Source organism: Eucyclogobius newberryi, unplaced genomic scaffold (genome assembly GCF_026437365.1).
Source record: "Eucyclogobius newberryi isolate DKJ021-1_F unplaced genomic scaffold, fEucNew1.0.hap1 SCAF_16, whole genome shotgun sequence".
NCBI classification, from domain to species: Eukaryota; Metazoa; Chordata; class Actinopteri; order Gobiiformes; family Gobiidae; genus Eucyclogobius; species Eucyclogobius newberryi.
Window position 1 is genome coordinate 19020173 of NW_027315790.1, and position 13319 is coordinate 19033491.

The window sequence follows — 13319 nt, forward strand, 5'->3', positions numbered from 1 at the left end:
TGAGAATACCACTTTATGTGAGGTGACGATGAGGGGACACCAATATCACATAGTTAAAGCTCATGAAAGGTGGTTTTGCAAAATGTGTCTCCTTTAATGAAACTTGTTCTTGCCTCACAATAAAGAAGTCCTGGGCCCATTTTGGTGGAGAGCTGTGAAGAGTTCTGGTTTTCATTTGAGCTCCAACTGTCACAGTCTCTGTCCAAGACTGGCACATCCTCCTGCATTTCTCTGTCCTGACATCACATTTATTGCTTAGAGAACCAGAAGGTTGTGTAATGGGTTTGATTTTCTGATCATGTGCGAATTTGCATGTTCTTCCTCTGTTCCTCCATTAAAAATCTGGCTTTCCATACCACCGAAAACATTTAGGACCTGGAGCTGAAAGGAAACAGTCCAAGTTTAGACCAGGGTTAGTATTGTCCTATAGACTAGACCTGCAATGACTTTGTCTTGGTTTTGTCTGGATATATATGTTATGATATGTGACTTTACCCCGACAAGCAAACTTTCCCAGCCTGCCATTTGACCCGGTAGCATTTAGTGCTCTCGCTTCAGATGAAGTAGGTCCTGAGATCGATTCCCGGGTGGTGCAGGACCATTCTGTGTGGAGTCTGCATGTTCTCCCTGTGTCTGCATAGGTTTCCTCCGGGGTACTCCGGTTTCCCATACCACTAAAAACATGCACAATTGTATGCTGGTGTATGAATGAAAACATGTTGTGAGAGTGATCGAAATTAGCGCATTGCTTCAATTTGGCATGTTTACAGCATGTATTTCATGTATGTTCATTAACGTCGTTCCGTCAACAACACAGCACAGAAACAAATCTACTCAAAGTTTCAAATAATATCCTCCGACTCGCTTGCCTATGAGGGATGTCAAGATTATTTGGGCGACAATCATGATTTTTCAGGTCAAAATATAATAGTAAGAACCAAAAATGAATAATCGTGACAATTTCAGAAGCTAAATTAAGTTGTTTTAGTTCCAATTTATAGCACAAAAAAATAGACCTAAATGTAAATAACCTGAAAATGTGACATCCCCAACACCTATCCATCCTCGTTCTCCTGGATCTCCCTGCAGCAAGACCTCCCTCAACATGACCTGACCTGTCCTGGCTCTAATCCTATGTCTCACACACCGACAACAGTTTATCCAGGTCAGCAGTTTATCCTCCGCTGCTCTACTGTTGCAAGGTGTTCCCCAAGGGTCGGTGCTTGGTCCTCTTCTGTTCATTCTACACCTCGTCCCACAGCGAAATCAAAACTTGGCTCCAGCAAAACTCTCTCAGACTAAACTGGGATAAAACAAACAATCATATTTGGCCCAAAAGAAACTTGACGCCACACTTTCTCCAGTCCTCCACACCCTTGTATGGTTTTCTTCTTGACTCACTAAGTAACATTCAAAGAGCTTGTCAACCAAATATCCCGGTCTACTTTCTTTAATCTTAAAAACCTTACTCGCCTCCATTCCTCTCTCACTGAAAACTGTTTTTTTGGAGCACTCAAATGAAGAACAATACAGGATTAGTCAAAGATGATAGGTTATCTCCTGCAAAATCTCAAAATGTAGGTCAAATATTGCAGACAAAAATGTGTTCACAAAGAAACAGCGGTGCACAGAGGAAGGAAACAGCAGATGAGAGAGAGCACACAGCTGTTATAATCATCAAGCATTTGGAACTTTAACTGTGGAGGTGTATCCCATTGCACAAACACATGTTGTAAGTACAGTCTGAATGTATTGTGTATTTAGTACTTCTGATTGGTCTGAGAGTGTACATTTACAGAGAAAGAGAGAGGGCAGCCTTAACCTCTGCTGCCCCCTCCACCTGGTTCCCATTGGGCTGTGGGGGTCAGTCGTGTAGACGTCCTGCAAGTGTAAATGGAAACAGTATTATAAACAAGAGCAGCGCTGGAGGCTACATGCTAATGCTGATGAGTGTAAACATTCGCGGACTGTAGATCCATTTGCTTGGCCTGAAGCTGGTGAGTGAGGCTGGGAGCAATCAGGAAGAAAGAATGCTCTGTGTCTGTCCTCATTGTAGTTAGTATGATGTTATTCTTAAGGCACATATGATATGAGCGATATGAGAGAAAATGCAATGTTCCAAAATATGATTAAAATTGCGATAACAATATTTTTCTATCATTACAAATACACATTTATGTAACATTTTTAAAAATGGGTAAATCACATCACATATAAGGATACTAGACGTCTCTCACACCAGACTCTACCTTAAAGAATGGACCCAATGGACATCATCCCAAATTGTCCTTGGTGCGATTCTCAACCTTTTATCCAATCCAATCCCACGATATTTTTATAGCACATTTTATGCCAAAATCCAGTGTTGCACATAATAACATATAAAACAAACATTTAGCTCTAAAGGTCAGCAGAAATAGGTGTCATTTCCAATAAATAGAACTAATAAAATCAGTCAGTGCAATAAGACAAATAGAAGCAATCAATTAGATAAATGAAATCAAGTAAATAAAAACTGTTCAAAGAAGAATAAAATAGATTAAAAACCATAAATAAATCAAATTAGTTAATAAAAGATACTCCTTTTTTTCTCGAAGACCCCCTAAGCTTTGACTACACTCGGTGACTATATCTATTTGCTATAGAATATTGTCAAATATTTCTGTTATTTTAATGACATTCATGGCAAAGCATTTGTACCTAATTACTATTCAATTTCACCCTCTTATGAAGACTGAAATCATTCCAAATACCCAAGCGCTTGTGTACCCCTGGTCAGGAAACACTCTATACAGGACATGGCCTGAGTCTTTTCTCTACCCCAAGCTTCTTGCCCATGCAACATCTAAACAAAGATGTGTAGATGGAGCTAATTTTGGAGGCTTGTATCTTGAACCCAGTCCTGGTTAAGACAACCTCATGATCATGGGTCAAGAAGAATACTTTAAAATGTATTTAGTAAAGTCTACATAATACTAACCTGGCACACACATAGGTTTCAGCATTAGAGGAAGTGTCTCGAGAGGGGGAAACATTTCTGGAGTCTTATAGCTATGGAAACCTTGAAAAGCGCTGAAACATGACTCAGCTTCAGTCGTGTAAAAAGGAGGGAAACATTTGGTGAGTAGTGAAGAGGCGAGGGGGGTTAGCATGTGGAAAACATTAGCGTTAGCCTGGTGGAGCCGCTCAGAGGAGGGCAGAGCCGAGCGAGGTAGAAACTTTACAGAGAGCGCTTTGATCTGAGCTGTTTGAGAGGAGCTGTCTGCATCAACAAACTCAGCCACAATCACATAATGACATCGCAACGGTTCACATCACATCATCACGGCAACCAACACGACGAAGATGAAAGAGGAGGGTAGAAACGAACGCAGAAGTCTGGGTTAGCAGCATCTCTCAAGTCTCCAGCTAATTGCACTGGCGGCTGCAGAACATCTGTTATGTCAAATGGTAATAGCTCCGTTTTATTTGGCACTTTGCTTGATTCATTCAGTCTGCAGTCACACTCTGGAGGTACAATATGAATGTAGCAACAGTCGCCCTGAGGCACAATAACAGATGAGACTGTCGTTCCGTCCCCAGCTGTCTCTTCAATGTCTTGCATTCAAACAGACAAGGAAAGTGTCACAACCTGATGTACATCGCACTGATCACTGCCCTGGTGACTGAACAAAGGTGGTTTATGTAACGTTTTCTCATGGAGGGTCCGACCTGCTTAAAACGGTTTTGTTTAGCTGTGCATATGACTGAAAGGATTTTTGTTTGGACTCTTCTCTTTTATGACTTAAATTGTTTTTAATTAGTCAATTTTATTGTATTTCTGTTTCTGTAATTTCTTTGTGAATTTAATGCATTTTTCCTGCTGTGTGAAGCACTTTGAATTGCCTTGTCTATGAAATGTGCTCTACAAATAAACTTGCCTTGCCTATTTGCCTGGAATGTTCCATAGTATGGCATTAAACTTACTAACTTGCATGGCTCAAGCAGATGGACAAGATACAGGTCATATCTGTGGAGAGGTGAGCTGCTCAGTTAAAAATGAATGTTTTTTTTAGCAATAAAAACATCATTAGGCTGATGAATAACAGCAAGATGGATAAGAAATGCCATATTGTGACCATTTCAGAAAAAGTAATGACATCTTTAAGGAGACAAACAAATGCCGAACCCCCACAAGAATAAGTTAGTGCACCTTTAAATACTGAGTCAAATAAAATGTATGTTTTATAAGTGATGTCATTAGACAGACCATGAAGGCCTGTATGTTTGTATCACTAGGGTAAATGTATTTTACCCTGTCAAGGCTCCATAAAATGGATAATAGAGGAAATGATCTGTGTTGGAAAAATGCTAGAGACTTTGCTCTATGGGAAAATGTGGAAGGAACGGTGCTCCAACAATGAGAATGTTGAAAATGAAGATGTTGGGGAGGGTTAAGCAGAGGGACAGTTTTTGTTTGTATATATCTAAATGTTTAATTGTGTGAACGTGTTTCTGTATTAATTTTGTTAATGTACGACACACTGAATTATGAAAGATGTGACCAATATTTAAAAATACATTAGAAAAGTTAAATTATTATATTTCCACAAACATTTCATTCCCTTCTTAAGTACGATTGTAGCGGGGCTCTCCCTCAAAAATATGGCGAAGTCAGATTTCAAGTGCTCAGGTGGATTTATTGTGCCAAACCAAAGTGCAAAAATAGTGTAACAGTGCAAAATATATACAGTGAGCAAAAAAGGTCCAAAAATCCAAAAACATATATTTACAGAGTTCCAACTATGAGTTCAACTTTAACTCGTTCTCTCTTTTAACTCTCTCTCTTTTACTCACTCTCTCTCACACTGTTTCCTTCTCTGATGTTGGGGACAGACTCCCCCCCAGCCAAGAGCGGCTCCCTTTATTCCTCACTTGCCCCTCCCACTGAGCAAAATAACTATATAATTCAAATCCCAAATAAATTGACAATAAACTGTTGTGGCCTCTTCCTACAACCTAATACATCATTAATTATATACACATGTTCAAAATAAAGCAATATAAACACATAGAATACCCGGTGTCACATGGTCAGCACCACGGCGCGAACAACGCGCATTTAAACTTCCAGGAAGTCCTGGCTCGGTTTCGACCCAACGCGACGCATCGGCGGAGCGCGGCTTCGTGACAAAACAGGCAACAATTGACGTGTGTGTGCTTAGACTTAACCTAACGCGCGCAAGTGTGCACCCTTGGCGGATTAGTGACGGAGGAGTGCGGGGAAAGAAGCGTGTGTAGCGTCTGATGCGAATGAATGAAACGGAGGGAAACGCGGGGAGCGGGGAATGTATGAGTGTGTGTTGGAAAGTGCGCGCGGGCATGACGACCGCGCGGTTGCTCAGCAAATAAGCGGCGACACCAGTTAAAGACGGACTGGCTCCGTCACAACGATAAATAACATTGAAAACAGTTCAAACAAGATTTTTGGACAAGGGTGACCAGCTTTGATTCTCTTGTTGTCCTGCAAATTCATTCAACCTCATCCAACTTATTCAGAGAACGTGTCACTTTTGTGTCACCATATTAATTGTAGGTCAGATTTACATTTCTCACAAAGAAATCCAGAGCTCAATCATCTCAGACATACACGTCATTCCTCACCCTCCTTGAACTCATCACACAGCATCTATGCACCAGCCCCCTCTACTGTTAAGACAGAGAACATCAGCAGCATCTGAATGTAGGCCACACAGACCCACGGAGAGTCCTAATTTAAACCAGCCTTCAACAATGAGGTCAGTCTGAGGAGGGATGTTCTGCATGTGCAAACTCTGCCCTTAAACAAAAGCACCAAATGTGAAGGAAATATGTTGAACTATATACATAATTTCTCTGTTTATCAGGAGGTTTAAAAGACATCCTCAGAAAAGTGGGAGAGCTAAGTAACAATAGCCTATTTTACACTGATAATAACAATGTCCATCAGTAATGGAGGTGGTGCAATAACATCTTTTGCAAAATGTGTAAGAAAGAGGACAAAAAAAACGTATTCACTGTTGTCGGTTGAATTCTGCTTTGTGGCAAGACTTTTTACTTTGTTTATCTAGTTTTTTTAAATACAATATAGACCATAAATGTCCAAACTACAGCCCGGGGGCCAAATACGGACCTCCCAGATTTTTTCTTGGCCCTAAAATGACCATATGCAGTAAATTTTTTTTTACAGCAAGTTTAGTCAAATCTTATCTACCTTTATAAACATTATGGTCCTGAGTCAAGTGCAAAGTCAAGTCCCATGACAAGTCCAGGTCAAGTGCATACTACTTTGGGTTTGCAAGTTCTTTTACAAGTCTTTACACAAAATTACAGAATACTGCACTTCATACTGTCATATTTTTTGCAGTTTATATGATTTTTGTGAAGCGTTCCTCTTTAAAAAAAAAAAAGTCCAAGTTATCACAGAATTATGTAGGAATGTCAAGATTATTAGGTTAATCAATGATGGTAATTATTTAGGTCACAGTATGAACCGAGTAAGAACCAAAAAATAATAATTGTACCATTTCAGAAGCAAAATTCAGTCAGTTTAGTTAAATCTATAGCCAAAAAAACTAAACTAAAATTATTTTTATCTGGCTGTTTTTTGTGAAATTCAACTTTATTTTGCTTTTCAGAAAGTTCAATTTTGTAAAGCCGGTCACAAATTTAAGGAACAGGAACATGTCGGACCACGGGAATGAAATAAAATCAAACATGTCACTGTTGTTTGTTCATTAAATCGTGATTGATTACTAAATCATTTTAAAATTTGAGATTGTGACATTCCTAGTGTCATATTCCCATTTGATCCTAATAAAAAATTGAAATCACATCCATCAACTGTAAAGAGGAGTGAATAAAACGAGGACATTCCTGATATGCATAACGCTGGATTAACCGTAAAGCTACTTTTATAATAGTTGTCCCGGATTATCACTCTCAAACACCCACACGTCTATACACCAGAGCGGATAAACACCACAGAGGGTGAAGTGTCTTGCCCAATGACACATCGGCAGCAGCAAGTATTGACCAGAGCTACGACACAACCTCAAACTTTTAGATTTATGGGTAATTTACAATCTGTAGCTGAGCAAATGAGCCACAAATCGACTTGTTCTTTGCTTTGAGGTAATGGATGAGTTTGACCTGCAGATGTCAGTGTTCTCCGCAGTCCAGGGACACTGAGGGCAGAAATGTGATCAGTTCTGGAAGGAGAGGTCAAAATAGGGCCAGGAGTCTTTAGCAAAGTGAACCATCTCCTCTTTCTCTTTGTCATGACTTCACCTTCTCCTCTGACCGCCTCGGAAACTCCACGCACTTATGTAAGGGCCAAGGACAAAGGTAAAGGGCCTGACCTACCTTTAAGAGAGGCGTGGGGCTAAATGCATAATACAATGTTCTATGACAATTCTATATGTGATTCAAACTGAGGGACAAATGGCAGTGGAGGAAAATACCTGCACTTTCTACTACATTTATGTACTGGACTGAAAAGTAAAGGCCATGGTGACGTTATTGCCTAAAGATTTTGAATTTAAGGCCGTGTTTTCACAAATAATATATAAATAAAAATGGCTTGATAAATGAAGTTATCTATTCCGTTGCCTCTTTTAACATTTGATGCTGATTTTAAATATGTGTGAAATACATTTACATAATACATTTAAATAATAATTCAACTGGTACTTTACGCAAAACTGTCTGCAAAAATCTAAGTTTTTTCTATTGATTTTATGCCTTCTACAAACCATAGATGTTTACACTGGTGGAAAGTAAAATGCTGTATTTAAGTAAATTTTTTAGGTATCTGTACTTTAAAATGTTTAAAATGTCCCGGCTTTGAGCAAACAATAAATACAAATGACTTGGGAGTCAGTTGTTTCAATCAGAAGAAGTGTATTATGCCTGTAATTGTACACATTTACCTCAATGTGCAAACCGAACGTTGAGACTTTTAGGGTGACAAACTTCTGAAAAAATCCGTCTTATAAGGCTCAAGGGCAAAGGCACTTTTACTCCACGTTCAGATGTCCAGGCATAAGTGATGAGCAAAGTCAGTTCATTCACATCACAGGAGTGTATTAGAAGTAACAGCTCTTCTGACAAACCAAACCGTGTGTGTAAGTGTGTGTGTGTGTGTGTGTGTGTGTGTGTGTGTGTGTGTGTGTGTAAGTGTGTGTAAGTGTGTGTAAGTGTGTGTGTAAGTGTGTGTGTAAGCGTGTGTGTGTAAGTGTGTGTAAGTGTGTGTGTAAGTGTGTGTGTAAGCGTGTGTGTGTGTGTAAGCGTGTGTGTGTGTGTAAGTGTGTGTAAGTGTGTGTAAGTGTGTGTGTAAGCGTGTGTGTGTAAGTGTGTGTGTAAGTGTGTGTGTAAGCGTGTGTGTGTAAGTGTGTGTAAGCGTGTGTGTAAGCGTGTGTGTAAGTGTGTGTGTAAGTGTGTGTGCAAGCGTGTGTGTAAGTGTGTGTGTAAGTGTGTGTAAGTGTGTGTGTAAGTGTGTGCAAGCGTGTGTGTAAGTGTGTGTGTAAGTGTGTGTAAGCGTGTGTGTAAGTGTGTGTGTAAGTGTGTGTAAGCGTGTGTGTAAGTGTGTGTGTAAGCGTGTGTGTGTAAGTGTGTGTATGCGTGTGTGTGTGTGTGTAAGTGTGTGTAAGCGTGTGTGTGTAAGCGTGTGTGTAAGCGTGTGTGTAAGTGTGTGTGTAAGCGTGTGTGTGTGTGTGTGTAAGCGTGTGTGTGTAAGTGTGTGTAAGCGTGTGTGTGTAAGTATGTGTAAGCGTGTGTGTGTGTGTAAGTGTGTGTGTGTAAGTGTGTGTGTAAGCGCGTGTGTAAGAGTGTGTGTAAGCGTGTGTGTGTAAGTGTGTGTAAGCGTGTGTGTGTAAGTGTGTGTAAGCGTGTGTGTGTGTGTAAGCGTGTGTGTAAGCGTGTGTGTAAGAGTGTGTGTAAGCGTGTGTGTGTGTAAGTGTGTGTAAGCGTGTGTGTGTAAGTGTGTGTAAGCGTGTGTGTGTAAGTGTGTGTAAGCGTGTGTGTGTGTGTGTAAGCGTGTGGTAAGCGTGTGTGTGTGTGTGTAAGCGTGTGGTAAGCGTGTGTGTGTGTGTGTAAGCGTGTGTGTAAGCGTGTGTGTGTTTGTAAGCGTGTGTGTGTGTGTAAGCGTGTGTGTGTGTGTAAGTGTGTGTGTGTGTGTAAGCGTGTGTGTGTGTGTAAGCGTGTGTGTGTGTGTAAGCGTGTGTGTAAGCGTATGTGTGTGTGTAAGCGTGTGTGTGTGTGTGTATGTGTGTAAGCGTGTGTGTGTGTGTAAGCGTGTGTGTGTGTGTGTGTGTGTGTAAGCGTGTTTGTGTGTGTGTAAGCGTATGTGTGTGTGTAAGCGTGTTTGTGTGTGTGTAAGCGTATGTGTGTGTGTAAGCGTGTGTATGTGTGTAAGCGTATGTGTGTGTGTGTGTGTAAGCGTGTGTGTGTGTGTAAGCGTGTGTGGTGCAGGTGTGTGGGCGTGCTCTATTAGATGGACATGACAGGAATGAGACTTCGTGCTTTGATGCAATGAATGCAGTGTTTCCACCATTAAATAAAAGTACTATGAAGACTAGGGCTGCTGCCACTGATCAGAATAATCTGGAGTAGTCGACCTTTTAAAATAATCGTATTTTGATCAGACTACAGACTAAAAAAACATGCCTTATAACTAAAAAATAATAAACTATTTCATTGCTAAAACACTTTATTCCTTAATATTCTATATCTAGACGCTTTCAGTCACCATATTTAAACCGTTATTTCGTTAAAATGCAAAAATATAATGGTTTGATAGTTGACTTGAAAATAATCGTTTTAACGCTCTACTAAGCACACTTTTGCCTCCTCTTCCTGGTCTATACCTTCTAGAACTTTCCACAGGCAGAGCCACACCCCGCTCTCTCTCTCTCACACACACACACACACACACACACACACAAACGTTTCCTCTTCACTGTTGCCATAGGAATGAGCTGCAGCCGGATGGGATGGCCTCATGCAAAAAATAATTTGGTTTTGTGGAGAAAAGCAATGTGAGGCATGAAGCGGGCGCAGTGTGTTGGTCAGTCAGGTGTGGTTGGGTGAAGGGTTTGGACTTTAAAAACACAGAGCTCTTCCTGGATTACCACCACACATGATGTACAGTAAATCAGTGGAACTGTGTGTGTTCAGCTCGAGAGAAGGTCCAAATGCTGCTGTGGCACACAACTCGATGGCCTTTATTAAATCACAGCAAAAGTTTAAGAAATGGCTCTGCATGTTGGCCCCACGGGGCCTCCATCAGGGCATGTTGGAGCCTATGTTTTATTAATAAGAAATCCTTCTGGTTAATTGCTCAAAAAAACCCAAAGGACCCAGTATTAATTTAGTCTTTAGTCTTATTTCAATGATTTAGTTGTTTAAGTGATTTCAAATAATGAACAAATGTTACTGGAGGAAATGTATTTTACATAAAGGTCCTTTGTTTGAACTGCCAGCCTTCCTCGGAAGTGTCCGGAAGGTATTGTTACGTCTCCTATTGTATTTAAAAATATAAACACACATTTTCACCCTTATGTGTTCCCTCATTTTAATTTCCATATACAAACCCTACCAGCAAAAAAGAAAGCATTTATTTTTTGTTTTTACATGTTTGTCTTGTTCCTTACAAGACAGTTTTACATTTTTGCCTGGAGAAGCCTCCTCCAGCTTGTTTCCATGGAAATGTTGCTCCTTTGCCCCATAGTTTTCCATAGTATGGCATAAAACGTACATCTGAAGGATGATCCGAAGTATGGTTTTAACTTCATACAAGTCCCACAGCATAACTTTAACACTGACCTGTTCACATTCTAGAACCTGATTATGTTTTAATTTCAGAAAGAATAGCAGCACTTCCTGAAGCTTTTGTTTGAGACAATAATTCAACTTTTGCTTATTTAAACTGACAGAGAAGACTTGAGCTTTGTGTCAGTTTTAGTTTCATGTAGATTGACCTTAATTACAGAGATATTAACCATTGTAAACAGGACATTGTACCATAGAAGTCTGACCTTCTGACGTTCAAAATCACATTTAATGCATACACTTATTTATAGTGCATAATCTAAGGTTCTATATTGCATACGTAAAAAGGCATTAGAACCAACTTCATAAGTATTAGAACACACACTTTACATAAAAACAGGCACATGAACGACACTGTAAATGAGCTAGTCTCCGGTCTGGAGAGACGGGAGATGGCGGAGGAGAGTGGATCGGTGGTCGAAGACGTTCTGGACGGCGTGGAGGAGCAGCCTTTTCTGGCTGCACGTGCCCGGAAACGTAAAAAGTCCCTTAGCTCGTCCGAGGGTTCTGGGAATGAGCAGCAGGATGAGGCTGAAGCTATTGATATCCGGGGTGAGAGCAGAGACTGTAAGGTGATCATAAAGCTTGCACAGGATAGTGCATCCTTTAAGGAGTGGAATTCAGTGGCATTGTCAAAGAGCCTAACTGTAGCTGTGGGAGTGATCAAGAGTGCGAGTGTCCTTAGAGATGGCTCGCTGCTGGTCGTGTGCAAGGACGCGGCTCAGCAACGGAAGGCGATTGGAACTAAATGTCTGGGTGGAAAGGACATTCTTGTGTCTGATGCTGAAAGAAACATGGTCAGAGGAGTTATCGTAGGCGTCCCTACGGCGACGTCTGTGGATGAAGTTAAGGAGAATTTGACTGGAGCTAGGGTGGTGGACGCTAGGCGGTTGAAGGTGACCCGGTCTGGGGTTAAGACGTGACAGCTTGTCGGTAATGGTAACACTTGAAGGGAGGTGCCTGCCTAGTAAGGTGTTCATTGGGTTCATGTGCCATGACGTTAGGCCATATGTTCCACCGCCCCTGCGTTGCTTTAAGTGCCAGCGCTTTGGGCATATTGCAGCGGTCTGCAGAGGGAGGCAAAGATGTGGTAAATGTGCAGGAGATCACGAGTATGGGAAGTGTGACGTGGGTGCAAAACTGAAGTGCTGTAACTGTGGGGAAGAACATAGCTCTGCCTACGGGGGATGCAGGTTTAGCAAAAGAGCTGCTGAGGTGCATAAAATAAAGGTCTCTCAAGGTATATCCTATGCAGATGCAGTCAAGAAAGTTTCAAGTAACGAGTTTAGAGTAAATACAGAGAGAGGAGCCAGCGCTGCTCCCAGCCAGGGCGAAATGAGAAAGGCCAGCGTGGCTCCCAAGAAGTGTGAAGGTTTCAAGAGTGGAGGTTCCAAGTGTGCAGGTTCCAGAATTAATGAGAATACCCTGGTTGTGGATAGAGAGGATTTTGTACTCTTTATGGTGGATGTTGTAAACTGTGCTGCTCAGACTCAAAGCAGAACTGAAAGGATCAGGATCATTGCTAAAGCTGCAGGGAGATTCCTTGGAACAAAGGAGCTTGATTGGGCAGATATAGAAAACAGGCTAAAGGCGCTAAATGGGAGTCGGAGTGATGGGGGTCTGCTTGTGGGGAGTCAGAGTGATCAGAGTGACGAGATGGGGGTGGGGGTGGTCTCCTGTCCTCGCCCAGTCTCGTAGACGCACGGCTACCAAGCAGCGACATCAGTGGAAATATTAAAGCCTATAGAATGAACCTAAAGAATAAAGCTGTACGGTGGAAGCACCGAACGTCAAAGAAGGAGAGGAAGATGAAGAAGAGTCTCCCTGGAATAAAGCCGGTTGGTCTCTGAACTGAGGAATAAAGTCTGGCGGTAATGCAACACTTGGATGCCAACCGCCATAAAACAACAACAACAACAACAACAACAACAACAACAACAACAACTATTCTAGTCACAAAAACATATCATGACCTCATGGGCTTTGTAACACCAAAGCAATGGAAGGAGTACTTTTACGGACTACGACAGTCTGAGGACTACGAAAAGTCTGAGGAATAAAGTCTGGCGGTAATGCAACAATTGGATGCCAACCGCCATAAAACAACAACAACAACAACAACAACAACATAACCTACACATAAATAAACGCAATGTAGTCTTGTGATGTTGACTCATTCTACCCACAATAAAACCGCTGTATCTCATAATCGCTGCAGGATATTAGACTTTACTTTACACAGAGACGTATTTCGAACTGTTTTTATGTCCAATCCACGTATTCTCACTCACCTGAACCACAATTGTTCCGTAAAGTCACGCATTTTCTCTTCTGGCTACGTCATTACCTGATTCTTTCAAAAACGTGTCAGCCTCAGCTTGGGAGTTCCGCCTATTTCTCCACTCTGACGTCTCATTGGCTAACTGTCAAGTCCGTCACTCTCTTTGCTAGACCTGATTGGCCGTCACGCA